Here is a 9169-nt window from a genome sequence, read left to right as displayed (position 1 = left end):
AGTACTAAGCTGGTAATTGAGCTTAGTGGAATTCATGCTGGTACCCCATCTTTTGGACACTAAGGTTCAGAGTGGGGAATTATACCATGACACTCCCATTGATTGGGAAAAGCATCAATGGACGCTGCCGGAGCCGCAAAGCAGGGCTTGCAGGTGAAGGCAGCACGCAGAGAGCCCCCTGCCGCCCCGATCCTAAGATCTAGAGGTACCCGCTGGGAGGCAAGGTGGGGAGTCCCGCCGGTACTTATCTGGGGTGGCTCCCGGGAAGCATCCGGCAGGTCCCTCTTGCTCCTAGGGTTGGGGGGGGGTGGCGGAGGGCTCTCTGCCTGTTACTGGTGCTTGCAAGTCCCGCTCCCACAGCTCTGATTGGGCAGGAGGGAGCCAGTGCAACACGCAGAGACCCCCTCTGCCTCTGTGTCTAGGGGCCGCACTGCAGGGTCCTGCCGGTGGGCAGGCGCCAGGAGCTGCCCCACCAGGAAGTGCTGTCAGCCCCGGGTCTTCAGGTGCGTGTGGTGAGCGGTCCTTGATATCGGGACACGGGACAAATCTCTTAAAATTGGGACTGTCCCAATAATATCGGGACATCTAGTCCAGTCCTCTGCACTCATGGCAGGACTAACGATCATCCAGAGCAGTGGTTCTCAAAGTGTGGTTCGCAGAACATTTCAGGGGGGTTTCCAGAAAAATTTCACTAATGGTTGCCAGAGGACCCTGTGCATTGGAGGCAGCAGGTGGGACCCGGTTGCAGGGCAGACAGCCTGAGCCCTGCCTCCATCAGCAGGGGAGCCGGCAGCCCGAACCCCAGGGAGAGTGGGGCCAGATGCTGAATCAGACCTGAGATTTTATCTTTCTCCAATGGTTCTGGACTTCCAAGAGCTATGCAGAGCAAAGCAAGTGCATCCATCACACTGAGGAAATTTAAACTTAAATCACTGGAAAATTTCGTGTTTAGGAGAGAGTTCATGAGATTTCAAAATTTAGTAAAAGGGGTTCACTGGCTGTTAAAGTTTGGGAACCACTGATCTAGAGCATCCTTGACAGGTGTTTGTCCAACCTGCTCTTAAAAATCCCCAATGATGGAGATTCCACAACCTCCCTGATCAATTTATTCCAGTGCTTAACCACCCTGACAACAGTTAGGAAGTTTTTCCTAATGTCCAGTCTAAACTGCCCTTGCTGCAATTTCAGCCCATTGCTTCTTGTCCTATCCTCAGAGGTTAAGAAGAACAATTTTTCTCCTTCCTCCTTATAACAACCTTTTATGTACCTGAATGCAGACATTCGCTTTCTTGTTGCAATTGGTTATCTATCTATCTACCACAGATGGCAAGCAAGGACTTGTATTTTGCTGCAAGTTCTGTTCATTTTCTTACCTCATCATCCCTTCCTGCCTCCTCCCACCCCAGTTGTCACTTTAGCCCACCTATTACAACCATCTGACACCTAGTGTCTGACAGGACAGGAGTTATGCAGTGTCACTGTAGCCCTGTGGGGTCCCAGGATATTAGAGAGACAAGGTGGATGAGATAACGTCTTTAATAGATCAACTTCTGTTGGTAAGAGATACAAGCTGTTGAGCCACATAGAGCTCTGCTTCAGGATAGGAATTGCCTTTTTTATTTGCCTGCTTAGTGCCTTGCTTAATGGGACCCTGTTCTTTACTAAGGTTCCCAGGAGTGACAACAATAATAATAGTTAATACTAATTTCTATTATATAAAGTATTCAGAGTAGACACCATGTTTACTTCTGTGATTGTGGTGCATATAGCCCATTGTGGATCCTATTGAAAACAAATATGAATAATATTTAGCATCCAATATCAAGATATCTGGACAGTGATCTATAGATGTGAGAAGTGGCTTTCTTCTTTCAAATTCACTGACTGGCACAACTCACAGACCGTGCAAAATACTGATTGAAAGAATAGTTTGTTTTCTTCACAAGGAATTCACATGAGCTTAATTTTCCTTAGCATGCCCCAGATATCGTGAAACTGCTCTATAGCAGTTGGAGCTTCCTTTTTATGCCTAGATTCAATTTTCTTCTTTTGCAGGCAAATAATTTGATTTTATCACGGTTACTGTGAACTAAGAACAATAAGTCTTAAATCAGCACTAAGGAGGTGTAAAAGGGCAATACGAAAAACATATGGACACTAACAGTCAAACACTAACCTGCAGAAACATAGCAACATGCAGAATAATCACAGCAGGCACGTGGAGCTTATTGATTACACTGTGTTATGCTTGCCATCAGGTAGTGTAAAATATCTAATTTGTGTTTGCTGTAGCTATAACAGTAACTGTTATTTTTCTCAAACTGATCAGAGAAACAATTAACTAATCCTGACACAGGCCAAGATTCTGCTATGCGGTTTTACCTGAGTGGGAGTGTCCAGCCACATGGGTCCAATTTCAGGGTCAGGGCCATAAAATTTCCAGATTACATCAAAGAAATCAATGTTGATTAATTCTGGTGTAAGTAAATTTGATCTAAGTAAATTGTGGGGGTTGGGAGGTTTTGTCTGTTTGTTGTTTGTTTGTGAGTTTATTTGTTTGTTTTAGGGGGATTGAAGTGTTGTAGATTGTGGACCTAAGAGAACACTGTAGTAGTTATTACAAGTAGTTTCATAATATACTGCTTTAAATTTTGGTTATATGAGAAAAGTATTCATTTGCCTACAAAGTGACTGACTGATATTTTTATAGTGTTTGTTAACACCAGAATAAACCAATTATGTTCAAATATACCTAAAACAACAATATTAACATTAGAGTTTATGGTACATCAACTACATATACAATAAAACCAATTCACTTCAGCATCTAATTTTCTGGAAGGTGATTTTCACTATATTATTATTTTCACTTATTTTTTGTATTATCTTAGCATCTAGAAGCTCTGGTCATGGATCAGGACCCCATTGTGCTAGGGCTGTATAAACAGAACAGAAAGACACTCCCTGCCCCCAAAAGTTTACAATCTATCTATAAGACAAAACACAATATGCTGGGACATGTTATGGTACCTCATTGAGTTAAAAACATAGAATGCTACATGGTAGACGTTATACTCAGAAGAAAAATGAAGTAAATAAAATAAAAAATCCCACCAGGAACTATATATATAGAGGCATGCGTCTGACAAAGTGGGCATTCACCCATGAAAGCTTGTGTTCCAATACATCTGTTAGTCTTTAAGGTGCCACAGGACTCTTTGTTGATTTTTATAGAGAGAGGGGGGGCTTATATATGAAATCAAATGTGTTATATGCAGATATTAAGCAGGAAAACTTTTGCAAGGTACTAACAAAATTAAGGGGCCTTATTTTGACCCAAGCTATGTCTCTTTACATCAATTGAGTGGCAGAACATGGCCACAAAGCTACCTTCAGCAGGGACCTGAGGATTCCCCCAGCATAACTGGCTATACCCCAGGTCTTCTTAGTGGGTGTGGACGTGCTAGATCCTTTCTAAAGAGTGCTGCTCTCCAGAGGTCTGAGACCTGCGAAACCTTGGGAGCCATTAAAAGCCAGTGGCAATTACAACAATCTTGGCAGCCCTGGGGATTAAGGGAGAACAAAAGTAAACCTTTTGTGCTCTCTTTCTCCTCAGCTGCTTTGAACAGAGCTTGGCACAGCTGACTGTCCAGTCACTATATACAATTATGTGGCAGCATTGGAAGACAGCATTATAATACTGCAAAAAAAACCCTGTAAAGCAAATGGCATTATGCTGTGTCCGTAACTTGAGCCTCTCAAGAAGGCAGTAAATAATAATAGAGAATGCAGAAAAATAACAGCTGCAATAAAGAAAAATAAGTGTCTATCCTATAGAAAACAGCCCTTTATGAAGAAACGTGAGGCTATTACACATGCCATGTTGATTTGCTTATTCTTGTTTCATAGGTCGTGGCATAATTCTAGTTAAGAAATTAGGTGATACTCAAAGTCAAATGAGAGAATGTTCCCTCATATCTGTATTATTTTCTGGTCGTGTAGGACTTAATCCTTTGCCCTTCTATGGCCAAACTTCCATTATGTTTTAAGTAGATCAGACCCTACTCCCATTTCTCCAGGTTAGCACTCTGCTGTCTGATTGTCCATTACACAATACTGCACAGGTAATGTTTCCATTATAACTGGTTCACAGTCATCAGTGCTTGTGTTAACACATGGTTCTGCTCTGAAAAGGGATTCTGTAAAAATGGCATTGTAGTCGTCTATATTTATTGTCTTTCAATAACTCCCAGATCCTGGAACTGTTCTCAGTTATGCTAAGGCTCTTGAATGCTGCCTTAGCAGTTAAAAAGGATGCTTTAAAAGGATGGAAACAGCCCCTTGAGAATAGCCTCTGCAAAGGGCCCTTTGTGATGTTATCTGATTAAAATAGGACCATATATATCATTGTTGCTACCGCTGTTAAACAATTGCAACAAATCTTGTACAAAGTATATCATGTAAGGTGTCAATGGAAAAGTTATGATTTGTTGAACATGATTATCCTGTTTGTATGCATGGGTCATTTTAGTATCTGAAGCTATGAATATTGACTATGTACCTGTATTTCAAATGTGTTTGCTCCTGTGGTAACATCCACAAGGTAGTTTACATCCAGTCTAGCCAGCATGTTGTGAATGAACTATTCAAATTGAAAGCCCATCAACGAACTCTATTGGCCATGGAAGAAGCTTATCCCCACCTGATGAACTTGCTTGTGGATGTTCTAGCTAGAATATGGGTAATGGCCCTATTGTGACTCACTGAAGCATGTGAGGGCATGTGACCAGCTCATGTGACACTAGACTACTCCATCAAGTGCCTGTACTTTTTCACAAACTGTGCTGACTGCTGAGGGCTTTGCTTGGAACAATAAGTTTCCCTCCACATGGCAGAAGCTATAAGAGGCCCTGCAAACATCTCCATTTTGCCTCTTTCCTGCTCTGATCTCTGGACTATGGAATTATAATAATAGGAGCATTCTAACCAAAGGACTGAGGACCTTCCAATCATTTGGAAGCAACCAGCGACTTAACAAGCCAGCAGTTTATACCATCACTGCTTCAAACCTGATTCAAGAATGCTGCAATTATTGTATTTGATTCCTTTAACCAATTTTAACTCTTACCTCTTTCTTTTTTCTTATAAATAAACCTGTAAATATTAGATACTAAAGGATTGGCAACAGTGTGATTATTCATTAAGATCTGAGTTATATTAACCTGGCTATGTGGCTGGTCTTTTGGGATCAGAAGAACCCTTTCATTGATTAAATTGGTTTTATATAACCACTCTTCATTAAGTCAAGTGTCTGGGTGTTGAAACAAGGACTGGAATACCTAAGAAGGCTGCATTTCTGAAATTTACTTTTGTTGCTGGTTTGTTATATCATAGAAGAATAACCACCAGTTTGGGAGGGGGAGTGTCTGTCCTATTTCCCACTAGTTTGTCCTGAATTTGGTATTCTTGGTTGTGACCCACTGAGGCACGTTGACACCCTTCCTGGCTGATGTAAAGCTGGTGTAAGAATTCTATATTGGCCCTGTTCCCAGCCCCTCACATAGTAGGTGGGGCTTGGAACACATCAAGAGTGTGTCTGAACTATATTATTACTTCAGGTTTTCTCTGCTTTCAGGGACCCATAAGGGCCTTGTTGATGCAACATCATGACAAAAATAATCTCATCACAATATCTGGACATTTCTCTGTGATTATTTCAGAAGTCAAACATACAGTTATGTTCATAAATATAAATAAATAGGATATTTACTAGGTAATTTACTCCTCATGCATGGAAAGTCAATTAGGGAAACTAAAAAGGGGAATGTTACAAAAGTCAAGACAGGAGATGATGAGAGTCTAAGTGAGAGATTTCATGGTGTGGGTGGGAAAAGAACAGATCTTAGAGAAGTGGAGGAAGAAGAAACATCAGGATTTGCTCACCTCTTAAACATGAGGGGAAAGGGGGAAAGAGGAGACAAATATGATCCCCAGGTTTCAGGGTTGAGTGACAGAGAACAAATAGCTTCCTATTGTCACTAAACAAAGGATGGAGACATTTTTTCTGCTTTGGTCATCATCATCATCACTATTTATTATTTGTTTTGCGGTAGTGCCTAGAAACCCCAATCACGGAAGAAGGCCCCTTATGCTAGGTGCTATACAAACATATAAGAAGGCATGTTCCCACCTTGAAGCATTTGCAGCCTAAACAGATGGATAACTGACAAAGGTTGGGGAAAAGGGATACAACATCCAAGCACAATAATCAGGTTGATGATAGGCTCAAATCATGTTAGTTCCCTTTCCCCCCCATTTTAACTGTTGCACCTAACCCTAATTTCTAGGTAATTTTTATTAAAAAATTGAATTTATTCTGTCAACAATTATGCATCTTGCTACTGGTTAACTATTTAAAAAGAAAAGTACAAAATTCCTCCTCCCACATAAAGCCCTACCAAGATGCTGAAGTAAAACCTACTCAATAGTAATATCTTCTCAATCTCTTTTTTAGGATCAGTCTTCTAGCCACCTACTTTTCAACAATCAAACAGAAATTAGCACCATACTCATGATATCACTGGGGTATGCTCCCAGTTTGAAGTTGCAGCAGTTCTCTGAGTGTTTTTGACCTGCTGGGGTTTCCTGTCTTACATGGTTGCTCCTAGAAGAGGGATGGAGTAGCTACTGGGGTGTAGTCCTACCTCCAGGTTTTAGGCCAAGATGAGAGAATACTCAATCTGAATCACTCCCTCCCACAGCGCTGTTGCTCCTAGCTCCCCTTGTTCTTAATTTAATTAACTCATTGCATGATCATTTCTGACCTAGATTAAAGCAAAAGATCACATTATTTTAATATTATATTGGAATACATTAATGTTTTCTTCAGGTGTGTTTTTGTTGTTTCTGTGGGTTTTTATTACATTAGTGGTAGGTTGGACTGACTTTTTGGCCTCTGGGTGTGTAATAGAGTCCTTGGACCGTATTCATCACTGTGTTTTGCCAAATATATGTTGCCATGGCACCGCTGAAATTTATGGCATTACACCAATGTAAAACTGGAGCAATGCAGTGACCAATCTGACTCTTTATCTGAGGTTCAAAGCTGTATCTTATCCAGCTGGGAATGCAGACCCCATCTCCTCTATTTATACCTACTGTATGAAGCCACAATCATTGCTGGCATAACTTCATTGATGTCAGAGGAATTATAGCATGGATGGATCTGGCATAGTCTGTCCGAATGACAATGGCTGATATAGGGGGAGGTGTGATTAACCACTGCTTGCCTGATAATGAAGATCCTGGTCTGATTCTCTTCTTTCTTACAACAGTTTGTACAGCTGTAACTCAATTAACCTCCGTGGAATAACTTCTCATTCACACTGGTATAAATCAAAAGAAACTCAAGCTCCAGTCTCTATTGAATACTAGCAAAGGAGGCAATACATAATAATTTTACTGAAACTTTGGCTTAGTATGACCCAATGTTCTTTCACAATGTCTATAGTTTAATTGTTAAGGATACTTGCTACTCTCCCAGTGACTATGGCTTCTGGAGAGCATTCTTTTTTTCTCTTTTCTAGTACATTACTACTTTTGCAGGTATGCAATTCCTGAGCAACATTTTAATCTTCATCAAGAGCTGACAGAAGACATAAGTAGACTAATAGAAAACACAGCTGACCACTTTCTAAAACAGTCAAAATCTTGGAAAAATTTGCTTTTTAGAAATCAACCATTTCACTGTTGTTTATAAATATGCAGCTTATTTACATTCAGGTCCCATTCATCCACACCCTATAGTGAAATTCTGTAAACGTGACTATGAGTAAATATCTAAGGCAGTGATTACCCGCCGTGGCATTTCCCATCAGCATTTTCACAAATTTCTTCAGAGCTGGTATAGTATTTGTTCAATTCTGCAATGACATTTGTTTTTTCTACCAGTTTAGGGTGGTTTTGCCACCATTTTAGAGCTGATCATCTTCAGTGCTAGATGTAATCTTGTGGTAGACCGAAATGTTCATGTCATTCTGGCCATTCACTTCTAAATGGATAACTGAATTATAGGTGTAATGCAATGACTTTACACAGAGGCATAATGCAGTAAACCATCAGTAAAACATTTGAATCAAGAACATGTAGTTTTTCCTTGTTAGAAGATTCCGTGATGTGTGAAGAGAACCCTCAGTTACCCCATTTGTTTGAGATTGTATGAACTTGATGAAACATATTTAAACAGATGCTTTCTGGACAATTGGTGAACTGATATATTGTAGTCCGCAATCAGTTATTAACCCATCAGGAATTATTACATGGCATGCAGGTTATTATATGCAATAGGTTAGAACATATATATGTATCACAGTACTCATAGAATTCAAAAGAATAAGAGTAGTAGAGATAATACTTTTAGGCTTAAACAGATATGTTTCCATTTGGACTGTGATTACTACAGAATTTCTCGCGACTTGTGTGTTTATTCCATATTATGGTAAGTTTTGTTTTATTTATTTTAATATAGACTATAACTTGATTGCTTATTTACATCAGTGTAAATCTTTTGTTGTTATACTGTCTTGTTCGTACAATTAATGTGAGATCACAATTGGATCGTAAATATTTTTATTCCTAAATCTTCTGAGAATTGATTCTCCTCACTACACCAAACCCTGAGTAGAAGGCTGATCCAAATTGGGTTCTTGAATTCCCTACACCCTTTTCTGGAGTTCAGACTTTTTCTGTTTACCCCAATACATTCCCACCCTTTGCAAAAGGTGACATTGTGGACACTTTTTGGGTCAAAATGATAAGTAAGCAACTATTTTATATGAGAGATGCACAGTAATGTTAATGTGTGAATTGGTTGATGTCAAACATCACTCTTCCTTCCCCTCGGAAATCGGGTAGGTCACCTCCACAAAGCACCAAACTCCAGTGAATATTGAGAATACTTCGGTCATTTCTGCTCCAATCTCCCCATATGATATGATGACATGCTGTTCAGTACACCCAAAACTGTAAGCCAGCTCTCTACCTCAGCAAAAGTGAGCTTTGCTGCAGATAAGGCTCTGTGTAAGCTCTCTGCCACACCAGCCTGTCTGTCTTATGAGCAAATTCCTCAAGACTTAACCTTGTTTGCAGGTAACTTACAGCACACTCCAGT

Source organism: Gopherus flavomarginatus, chromosome 4 (genome assembly GCF_025201925.1).
Source record: "Gopherus flavomarginatus isolate rGopFla2 chromosome 4, rGopFla2.mat.asm, whole genome shotgun sequence".
In the NCBI taxonomy this organism is placed as follows: Eukaryota; Metazoa; Chordata; order Testudines; family Testudinidae; genus Gopherus; species Gopherus flavomarginatus.
Note: the sequence above shows the minus strand (reverse complement) of the source record.